The 12,299-nt window shown below is 34.4% G+C and overlaps 1 protein-coding gene across 17 annotated transcripts in view; it reads right to left on the bottom strand.

The window, feature by feature from the left end:
- LOC144308469 (uncharacterized) overlaps positions 1 to 12,299 on the bottom strand; it is a 329,585-nt gene that overhangs the window by 189,751 nt on the left and 127,535 nt on the right. The window lies entirely within an intron of this gene.

The following is a 12,299-nucleotide window of genomic DNA, read 5'->3' as shown; positions in this document are numbered from 1 at the left end:
TTATGAACAAGGCATGATTCTTTCCTCCTTAGAAATGTCTTTTGGATCTTCTTTCTTTTTTTTTTTTTTAAGATTTATTCATGAGAGACATAGAGAGAGAGAAGCAGAGACACAGGTAAAGGGCGAAGCAGCTCCCCGCACAGAGCCCGATGTGGGACTTGATCCCTGGGCCCTGGAATCACGCCCTGAGCTGAAGGCAGATGCTCAACTGCTGAGCCATCCAGGCGTCCCATGGATCTCCTTCCTTTCTTTTTCCAAAGCTACTAACTTCTCTTGAATCAAGTTTGCTTCTCCTATCTTTTCTATTTACTGTTATTAGAATAGTTCTCAAGTCCTATCTCTATAATGTTACTTTCCTACCCCAAAATTTACAAATGATCTCTATAAATCAAATTCTTCTCAGTCTCTGTGACAGTTAATTTTATATGTCAACTTGACTGGGTCATGTGGTGCCCAGATCATTTGGTCAAGCATTCTGGATATTTCTATGAGGTAGTTTTGGATGAGATTAACATTAATATCAGTAGAATGAATAAAGCAAATTGTACTCTAAAATGGGAGTGACCTTAGTGTAATTAGTTGAAGGTCTGAATGGAACAGAAGTCTGACTCTCCTCTATTAAGAGCGAATTCTGCCTGATGGCCTTCAAACTGTGTAATATCTGGTCTTCCTGATTGAAAGCCTTTGAATTGGAACAACAGCTCTGCAGATTTTAGACCTGCCAGCCTCCATAATCACAAGGTCAATGTAAATCTATCAATCAATCAATCAATCAATCAATCATTCATCTGTCTCCATCCTATTGGTTTTCTCTGGAGAGCCCTAATATACTATTATAATTCTGTAGTCTCATTTCCCCAGTTCATTCCTTATTAGACCTCAACAGATTCTCCACTCTACTGAATCAAATCTATTTGTCATCTTCTCATAATTTGCACAATTCCATCCAAATGCTTTTATTAAATAACTGACATATATCTACACCACCTATATTTGCTTTGCACATATTCCTCTCCAGCTAGGCTGTAAAGTACTTGAGAACTGGAGCCTCTATTCTCTTTACTTTTTTTCTACAAGGACTAATCATGTGAAATATAGTGTATGTGTATATTTGTGTATATGTGTGTATGTGTGTATATACACTTTAAAACATAAATATATAGATTATAAAATTTACCTTTAAAATCTGTCACAAAAAAAAAAAACAAAAAAAAATCTGTCACAAAATTTAATTTTAATTTGTTTTTGTTTAGAAGAATCACACTTTGGGTTAAAATTGTCATTTACCAGTATTCTTCCATAGTCATTTTACTCTGCTGTAACAGAGAACAAGTTACAGACAAACTTTAGCTAATTTAAGAGTACAATTGACAGAATGTTTTAATGTTGGGATGAAGTGCATACTTTACTCTATATTTTTCAAACTCAGTTATATTGCTTTGCTAAAAGTAAATAGTACCTTCAGGATACCATCTGGTAAAAATCTCTCTGTGGATTAACCCAAAAAAGGAAGTGAATGAATTTTTATATATTGCATAGTTGTGGTTACAAAACTGCAGTAAAAATATGTTTTCAATGCACTGGTGTAAGTGAGACTTTAGCTACCTCATCTGATTTGATCCAAAAGGCTTGGAATATTTAAGGCCATATCTCATCAACAGGGAAAAGGAGGGGTGTTTTCTTTTCTAGCATTCCTACGACTTGGGAGAAAAAAAAATCCAGGAAATTGAAGTCCAGAGCTAGAAAACATAAATTGGTCTTTTAGAAATCATTCATTAAAAAATAACATGCAGTTCCTTAATAATAGGATATGTCTGAGAAGTCCGAGACTGTCTACAACAATTAGATGACCCAACAATGTTACTGTGTGCATCCTTTCCAATGCAAAATGGTCAATTTAGTTTTTACCTTTTTTTTTTTTTTTTTTAAATAATGTGTTGTCCAAGCCTTGATCTAGTCCAATGACTAGAGCAATGGAACTTCCCCTCTCTCCTCTAGGGAATCCATTCCAGAGACTAATAGATTTCACTGTCAGGAAACATTTCCCAGATTCAGTCTTAAATTTCCGTTACTTAATTTCATCCCATTACTTGAATAGAAACCCCTTATTCTACTCTTAAAAATGACTTGGCTTCCATGATGTTTACATCTTTCAAATATTTGTGAAATGTTATCATAACTGGACTTAGAGATGGACAAATATATATTTTGTTATTTTAATCTTCTCCTTCAAGCTAAAGACGAAAGCCTATTATTATGTATGTATTTTCTAGTTTGAGCACTACTCAATTTACTTAGTGAGGTATTTACACCTTAAAGTGGTATTTGTGTTATGATCTCAGCAATACCATTTACAGAACTTTTATCTTCCAGCCATTCGACATGAAGCTTTTGCATATACAGACTAAAATCTCATTGACTGATTTTACTCTCATATTGCATTACAAGATCATATATAATTTGCTACCCACTATCATCTCAAAGTCTCTTGGTATTACTGCTTTCCAAGTACTATATATCCTGCCAATTGAATGGCTGTGTTTCTGATTATTTTTCCCCAGATGTATTAGCTACATTTTTCCAGGTTGAATCACATTTCATTTCCTGCCCATATTTCTAACCACTTTAGGTCCCTTTTATCTGCCCTCACTGGTTTTGTCAACACTCTTCAATTTAGTATCATCTGTAAATTTAATTAACATGATGTGTATCCTCTCTTATAAATCATTAATGAAGTTTTTCTATAATGATTTATTTTTTAAAATTCTAATGCTGCTTCATGTTTGTAGTCTTGCTATAGTCTTAAAAATGTACCACTTTTTGCCACTTGATATTTATTTCAGTATTTTAGGAGTAGCTAATGGTGGACTAACAACAGAATCATACTCAAGATCACTGTTTTTTTTTAATATTAACACTAAATTGCTATTATGATCATTTCTCTGAAGATTAACAATGTTTTTGCAGTCACTTTTCCACCTTTCTGCAGTTCTACATATCCTAAATGTGGTCTAAGACCTCATTATGATGTTCTCACATATATAATGTAAAATTATCAAAGATCTCTTATTCCAAATTCTGTTGTGCAATGAATTTAAACTTTTGATACCAATTTACCTTAACAGTATTCTCTTATATTAAGTGATAGAAATTAATTTAAAATGCTTCTATTTTGGGACGCCTGGGTAGCTCAGTGGTTGAGTGCCTGCCTTCTGCTCAGGTGTGATCCTGGAATCCTGGGATCAAGTCCTACGTCGGGCTCCCTTCATGGAGCCTGCTTCTCCCTCTGCCTGTGTCTCTGCCTCTCTCTCTCTCTCTCTCTCTCTCTCTCTCTGTGTCTCTCATGAATGAATAAATAAAATCTTAAAAAAAAATGCTTCTATTTTAAATATTTTGGAATTGGTAAGTTAAATCAGTTCATGGTTCATATGAACTTAGCACTATTTTGTTCCTCCTTTACAGTTATAACTGTGATTTCTTTTTAATTTATTGGTTATTTAAAATTGTTTTATGTATTAAAACCTATTTTTAATTATATTTTTATGAATAAGTATATCAGACTTCTAAAGGTATGTTTTCAATACGTAATATTAGAAATAATACTGCACATACCCACTACTCAGATTTTAAAAAGCTACTATTGGTAACATTAACAATTACTTATCTACAGCTTTTTCTTTTCTCTCCCTTAGGATAACTGCTTCTGTGCATTTTATGAAAAGAGTTTATCTTTTTTGTTTATACAATCATATACATATCCTTATAGCTAAGAGATATTCTTCAAAAACTGAACACATCAGGCATTTTAATTATCAATTTTCATCTTATATTAATTCATTCCTTTTTTTTCCCCCCTCTAAATATTTTGCTTTCCACATGGATATCTTTTGATATGTCTTCAATAATCCTGGAAGAAAGCATACATTTTTTTCCTTCAGTTTTCACTTTACCTAAATCTCTAGTGTTAGCTTTATACACAATTTTCTATTCTTTTTTTAATCAATACCCCTTACCTTATTTTTGAACAGTTTGTGGGTATGTGTCTTTGTGGGTGTGATATGCCTCTTTTTCATTTAGGGGTATATAAACATTCTAATATTACTTATTATGGCCTAAGTAGGGCATATATGTCTGATTTCACATACTTGAGCCAATAAGATGATCCCCTAACCTGCCCTTCAGCCAAGTCTTATATTTCAAAATATTTGTTAAGGGAATAGAACACTCATGTGGGTACCTAAACATAAGAAATGTATTTATTCCCTAATAAATTTAAACTTCCGTTCTTTTTTAGTTATCAAAATTTTACTTTCATAGTTGGTTCCATCTTAATTTCCACTTCTCATCTCTATATCCATGCAACAACTTTAATATATTTCTATCTTTTAAACCAAAATTTAACTCAATAATCCTTAATTGTGTTAGTATGATACAATAAAAAGCTGATAATCTGGGGTTTCTTCATATTTGCCAATTATCTTATTATTACTTTAAAAAGTGACATGTAGTTCATTATTTAGGGAATGGTTTGTACTGTAAACATTTGGTTTACAATAGAAAAAAAATGGAAACTAATAATTATGCCTCCAGGTAAGTGAAATATAAATGTAATTCTCCAATGGAATACTAGGAACCTAATTAAGATTGGTTCTTAATCCTAAAAAAGGTTATCAAATTTACTCCCTGTCAGTGAGTGTCTCTTTGTTCAGTAATATCTGGGTTATAGAATCAACCACCTTGGGGGCCTGCACACTTGAGTAACAAATACAAGTTTACAAAAACCAAGCCATCAGATTTTGGTCTCACAAGGGATAATTCCATGGTACCATTTACTTTCCAGAGCTTCCCATGGGATCAAGCTAAGGCTAGACTAGACTCTTTTGAAACCACATCTTTGCCCATCTTCTTCCTCTGCCCTTTACTGCTTTCCTCACTTTCTTTTTAAGAATACTCTCTAAATAAATCACTGCACACAAATCTTTCTTAAGCTCTGCTTTCTTGAGGTGCTTCTCGTTTTACCTAAGAGAGCTGGTGACAGAAATGGTCTCAGAAAGTACATCTAAGGGTGAGATTCTAGAGTTGATTCACTCACCACTGGCTGGCTGTTAATAAGGACAAAATTAGTAGTCAGTGATTTCTAAGATTCTGTAGTAGTATAACTGCTGAGCCTTTCACCTGGGTGAACTGAGATGGAATACGTACAGAAAATAATTGACTGGCTTGCTATCTCCAGATATTGTATGAGAGCAGGTGATATTTCAGGGTTGGAATCCAGACACAGAAGATAAGAGTTAAGGATGTCAGGAAACTATGTGGCTATGTTATCAGACAGGACATCTTAAGTGAGTATATTGATGGCATCTAGAACAACAAAATAATACAAAATTAGGGGGGAAAGCACTCAGCCTGGTATAAGCTCTTACTTAACATAGAACAATAACTGAGAGATTGGTACATGACCACCAAAAAGCAAGGTAGTCAGATGATTGAAAGGTTGCTGTGTTACAGGATTATTTTTAGCAGAAGATAGAGGAGTGATGGGTTATAAACAGCAAAAAGGAACCTGAAATAATAATGAGTAACCAGTATTAGATTATAATGAGGGAGCAAAGTAGTTTCCACTCAAGAGGGATCTAGAGGTAATAAAATTCTTAGGGTAGCTCCAAATGTGAAACGAGTGCAAGAATAACTGAAAAGGCTGAAGACCTAAGATAATTTTTTCTTATAGGACAAATTCTACAGGGCACAATGGAAAGGTGTGGAAGAGAAAAAGCACTGAAAGATCATGAGGTCAAACACAGAGCATTACTTGGATGAAAGTTTAAAATAAAAGAAAGGACTACGACAGCGGCCAGTATGTATTTGGGTTCATGATCAAGGATGACAGAAATATGGAACGTGGTGGAATTAAGGAATGTGAGAGAAACTAAAAATAGTTCAGATATAATATCTTATTATAACCCTTTGTGGTAGATAAAAGCATGACTGAGAAACTATATAATTTTCTCAAGGATGTGCAGATATTAAAGGTAGGAGTAATGAAAAAAAAATAAAGGTAGAAGTAATGATTTTTACTCGGTTCCACCTAGATCTAAACTCTATACTTTCATCATTAAGTGCAAGAGATGCTTATGATTCCAGATGTTTATAGGCTGAGACCTCAGTTAGGTGAGGAAGGCCTGACTAGCAGATGAGAATCTCTGCATGCATTATGTTGGAGACCCCCACCCGACACACACACACCCAAAGGAATCCAAGCCTTAATATACTAGAAAAGAGTAGTTCTTTTCTTAGACTTTTTTGTCTTGGTAGAAATCACAACAGTACCTAAAGGGCAGAAGAGTTTTTTTTAACGGAGCTGGTTGTGACATAGATTGGCGGCTTGGAACATTAATCCCAGAGAGAAGCCACAAGTCACTGGTTCTCAAGAAAGACCCTCAGTCACCCTGTGGCATCAAACTAATTCTAAAGATACAGAAATATGTGCTTTGATTTTTTAGTTAATTGAAAAAAATGAAAAATTAAAATTTCACTTTGTGTGTTATTAACACTATTTTTGTATTCTCTGTTTTGGTGTTTAATTTGTACATCCATTAGAAGTTGCCAAGGGCTTAGATAAAAATCAGATTAATCACTTTTCCTGCATCTAGCATCTTTGTTTTGGGAAAAAAAAATGTGAGATTATTGGTAGAAATATTTGGTCTGTGATCACTGTCATGTCGTCTGAATAACTCCTCTCATATATAAAATCATTACATTGTTGAACATAGATTGTGTACACCCACACACATAAAACTTCAAAATGCAACTAGTCATAGTACCATTTAGAACAGATCATTTCTATCTTCTTTAAGAACAAAATAAGAGTTGAGACAAGTACTCTGGCTTCTCTTTATCTGGTCAATGGCAAAAGGGCAAACCCTGGGACACTGTTTCATCATATTAATTTTTAAAGTCCAATTAAAGGTAACTTCTACAATCTTCCTTCTGTTGTGTTTGCCAAATATTTTTAAACATTAAACAAGGTGCTGATTGCAAGAGAAGAGGAAAGCTCTTGCTGCTAGGGCTCTGCCAGTGATAAAATCTTTGTCCCTGGAGACTTTGGTAAACATTCAGTCACATGAAACAATGTATATTACACAAAAGCTCACTCTATTCTAAGGGCTTTTTAATCCAAATATAGCCTGATATTATTATTAGCTCTGATTTCATTGCTTCCTATAAGAGCATAGGTATCAGATTCTAAAATAAAAATATTAAATAAAAAACTTAGAACGGTCTAAACCTGAAGAAAACTGCCTTAACGAAAATTGGTACATATTCTTTTTTTAAAGATATTATTTATTTATTCATGAGAGACACAGAGAAAGAGGCAGAGACATCAGCGTGGGGAGCCTGATGGGGCACTCAATCCCAAGACCCCAGGATCATGACCTGAGCCAAAGGCAGATGCTCAACCACTGAGCCACCCAGGTGTCCCTTGTTACATATTCTTAACTATTCAGAAATTTGTATATCTTCATAATTTAATTCTAGGAATAAGAGCTCTGTATATTTGGGCAGACTCTCGGGTTCTGGTAGGGAAGATATGGATTCTATCTATACCCACATGTACTTCCTACTACTCTCCTTATCTATATCACTTGGGGCTCTTCTGGTTAGAAGTGGCCAAAACTATCTCGAATTGCTTAGCAAAATGAGAAATTTACTAAAATCATACTGGGGTATCTATGAATACAAGAAAAAATTGTATAAAAATGAAGGACAAAGACACAGAACTTTTTACAGATTTTTTTTCTCATATCCCATCTATCTTTATGGGCCAGCTTAATCCTCTATATCATTGTGGTCTGGCTTTTCCCACATAAAGAAAGAGGTGGCTACCTAGACCTAGGAATTTATACATTTCACAGCTTTAATTTTAGTCTTCAGTCCCAAATCCAAAATTCTTTTTTTTTTTTTTTTCCAAATCCAAAATTCTTAGGAAGATTTTCACTGGCCCAACTAATGAGCCATGTGTCTATTTCTGGGCCTATTCACTCTGCCTACGTAGGTAGGGACCTATGTCTAGCTTGGACAAATAGCTAAGTATCTCTGAAGTGCACACTTGGGACCAAGAGATGTGTTGAACATTAGAATGGAAAGAGAAAGTTCCAGAAAAGATATGCTAGACACACTATGCCATAAATGTTCCCTACTCTGAAAAATTCTCTTCCTAAGTTTAAATATTAAGTTTTACTAATGTCACTATGCATTTTTTTCTCTTGAACCAAAAACAGTAATCATATGGAAGACAACTGATTTAATTTTGTTTGGCAGTTCTACTAGCTTATACTTTTAGGCAATGCTATAATTTCTAGGTTTAAGTATTTATATCCTACCTTGTTCCAGAAATAATTTAAGACAGCTTGAAAAAGAAATACATTACATAATACCAGAACATAAATTAAATGTGAAACAAAAGGGAAAAACAGGGCAGAGACAGAATGAAATAATAAATAATGTATTCTATAATGCAGGGATACACATTCACTAGGTAGGCCACAAAGTTTTCCAGTAACTTTTCTAATCACTGGCTAAGTTTTCTAATAACTTTGTCATTACATAACTCATAATGCACTTTAGGTAGTAAACCAATTGCTTAAGAAGCATAGAATGCACACATAGAAATGTAAACACGTGCTTCATAAATGACCAAGCTTTCAAAAAAGCTTCTGCTAAAAAATCGTTACTTAGCCTGAATTATATTCTCTATGCCACAGTTCATTTATTAGGGACAAAGGATAAAGAGTAACAATGTTAGGGAGGAGGCAAAGTGGGCGAGTTCCTACTTTTGAAGTGTTCTAGGATATAAATTTGAGCAGAAGTCTGAGCAAATGGTACCTACTTAAGAACATCTGAGAGAACATTCAGGTGGAGGAAACAGTAAGCATTAAGCCCAGAAAATGGAGCATACTTAGCATGTTCAAGGAAAAGCAAGGAGGCCAGTGTGTCAGAGCAGAATCAGTGAGGGGTAAAGTGGAGGGCAATGAGAGGCAGGACAAGACTACAAAGGGCACTGTATGTCATGGTGAAGACAGGATGCTGTTCCAAGTGAAAAGGCAAATTATTAGAGGGTTCTGAGCAGAGAAGTTATATGATCTGACTGGTTTTAAAAAGAGGACTCTGTGCAGAGAACAGACTTTGAGGAGGTAAAAATGGAAGCAGACAGATAGTTAAGAGGCTATTAGAGATGTCTGATACGAGAACAAAGTATCTTGGACTAAGGGGGAACACTAGAGGCAAAAAATAAATAAATAACAGTGGTCATATTTGGGATATATTTTGGAAGTAAACCTGACAAGTTTTGCTGATGGACTGAATGTAGAGTGAGAGAAGACTGGCAGTTCAAGAACAGTCTCCTAAAGTTGATGGCGATAAGCTTGGTTACTAGACACTTCTGCTAAAGTTATTTATCTTGACACAGCAAGAGATAAAAGATGCTTAACTGTAAAACAGGGAAATAAATATTGTATAACTTGAAAACCCCTCACTTTCCTTTATGGCCTCAACTGTTCATGTACAACAATATAACTATTAATCACTGCAGACAACGGTACAATTTAAAAATGGCCTTCTGTTAGTTTTACAGAATGCCTGGTCATGCCCTAATGTTGCCTCTTCTTGAAAAGACCTTTAGTGCAAAGAGAGGGGTGAGCCCACAATACCAAATCTTCTAAGTTGATGAAACTAGAGACCTTCTGAGCAGGTCACCTACTTTGAATTTGACATGCATTGGTATTCTTTAATAACAGACAGTAAAAGAGGAGCAAAGCTGTGAAGGGAAGTAGTATGGAAAGGGTTAATGAAATCCTCATTTTCCAAAATGGTTAATGGTTGGATGCATTTTGTAATTCGGAAATGAAGGGGAGCTAGGAAGAAAGGGGGGTAAGGAAAGCATGTAAATTGGGTTTATCTAGAACCATCAATAGTATTATCTAAAATCTGTCATTTGATTAAGATGTTTTTCTAAGAATTTCATATTGCAGACAAACAAAAGCTCTGAGAATTTGTTATCAGAAGACCTGCCCTACAAGAAATGTTGAGAGAGGTTTTCAAGCTAAAGGAGAATACCAGATCTATACAAAGAATGAAGAGCACTGGAAATGAAAACTGTGTGGGTAAATATAAAACATATTTTTCTTTCATATCTTAATTTCTTTAAACACTGTACAGTTGGCTTATAAGGGAATGAAAATTTAAATTATGATACCCAAAACAAGAAGAATGGTGAGGAAAGTAGAATTATGTGATATAGTATAATATTCTATGATGGCAGACTGTGATAACCTAAAATTGAATATTATAAACCTGAGTAAACACTGAAAGTAATAATACAGAATATGTGACTAATAAACCAGTAGTATATATTAAAAAACTATTAATTCATTCAAAAGTAAGCAGGAAAGGAGGCAAAAAGAACAAAGAAAGGATGAACAGAAAACAAGGGGTGCATGAGTGGCTCAGTTGGGTAAATGTCTAACTTTAGCCTGGGGCATGCTCTCATGGTCCTGGGATCAAGCAACATGGCAGGCTCCCTGCTCAGTGGGGAGTCTGGTTCTCCCTCTCCTCTGCTTCATCCACCCCTGCTTGTGTTCTCTCTCTCAAATAAATGAATAAAATCTTTAAAAAAAAATAACAAGATGGTAGGCTTAACCCAAAGCACATTAAAAGTTAAATGTAAGTGGCCAAAACATTTCCATTAAAAGTAAGAAACTGTCAGACAATAAAAAATGAGAATCAATATTTATAAGGGCACACATTAAATATAAAATACAGAAAGGTTAAAAGTAAAAGAACAAAAAAAATGCAAACATTAAGCATAAGAAAGCTAAAGTTGCTATATTTAGATCAGACAAAATCAAGTTCAGAACAAGGATATTATCAGACATAAGACATCGCATAATGATTAAAAAAAAAAGGTCAGTTTAGCGAGATGACATAATAGTAAATGTGTATCCATCTCATAACAAAAACTTCAAATACTGACAGAAATAAAAGAAGATATACATAAATCCTACAACCATAATTAGAAAATTTAATATCCCCTTCCTAGTTGATAAAAAATTAAAAAGTATAGATTAGAAGAACTAGAGCACACAATCCTAAAATTTGTATAGAACTTAAGACCCCAAAGAGCCAAAGCAATCTTGAAAAGAAAAAACTACAGGAATCACAATTTCCGACTTCAAGTTATATTACAAAGGTAAAGTAATCAGTACAGTATGGTACTGATACAAAAACAGACATATATATCAATGGAACAGAATAGAAAACCCAGAAATGTCAATTCACAATTATACAGTCAATTAATCTTCAACAAAGCAGGCAAGAGTATGCAACAGGAAAAAGTCTCTTCAACAAATGGTGTTGGGAAAACAGGACAGCATCATGCAAAAGAATGAAACTGGACAATTTTCATTCACCATATGAAAAAATAAACTTTCAATGAGTTAAAGACCTAAATGTGAGACCTGGACTCTTGATTTCAGCTCAGGTCATGACCTCAGGGTTGTGAGATGGAGCTCTGTATCAGGCTCTGTGCTGGGTGTGGAGCCTGCTTAAGAGGGATCTCTCCCTCCCCCAACACCCTCTCTTCCTGCTCACTTACCTCTCTCTTAAAAACAAAACAACCCCCCCCCCAAAAAAAAAACTAAACTAAACACAACTTAAATGTCAGAAATGAAGGAGCTGGCTAAAGACTTCTATATAACAAAATGCTGTATTTTTAAAAAATGCGGCAGCTTTACAGGTACTAATATGGCATGATCTGAGATGTCTTGTGAAGTTATAAAAGCAAGGTGCATAACAATATATAAAGGATACTATCATAAGTGTACACATGTGCTTATTAAAGAATCTATGCATATGTTATGTATTTTTATACATTCCCTTATACATAAAACATCTCTGTAAAAACAGACCAGAAGCTGGTGATAGTGGTTGCTTCTGGAGAAGAGACCTATGTGGTTTAGATATAAAAGTAGTATTACATTTCAGTAAATACTCTTTTTCGCTTTAGAATACAAACATTCCTTATTTAAAAAAAATATTTTAAGCATAAAAAATAAAGGTAACAAACATCATAAAATAATAAGTATGGATAATAAAACAAAAAGGCCTGAAGTCAAAGTTCTTGCTAGGTTATATAGACAGCTTGGCTTTCTATACATGCAGTCTCCTTTGAGGCTGCAGGCCCTTGTTTATCTAGATAGGACAGCCAAGAAACAAAGAGCTTCTGTGGCCTTTTTCTCCGTACC

Source organism: Canis aureus, chromosome 3, assembly GCF_053574225.1.
Source record: "Canis aureus isolate CA01 chromosome 3, VMU_Caureus_v.1.0, whole genome shotgun sequence".
Taxonomy (NCBI): domain Eukaryota; kingdom Metazoa; phylum Chordata; class Mammalia; order Carnivora; family Canidae; genus Canis; species Canis aureus.
The sequence above is the reverse complement of the archived record's forward strand: the minus strand, read 5'-3'. Positions and strand labels throughout refer to the sequence as shown.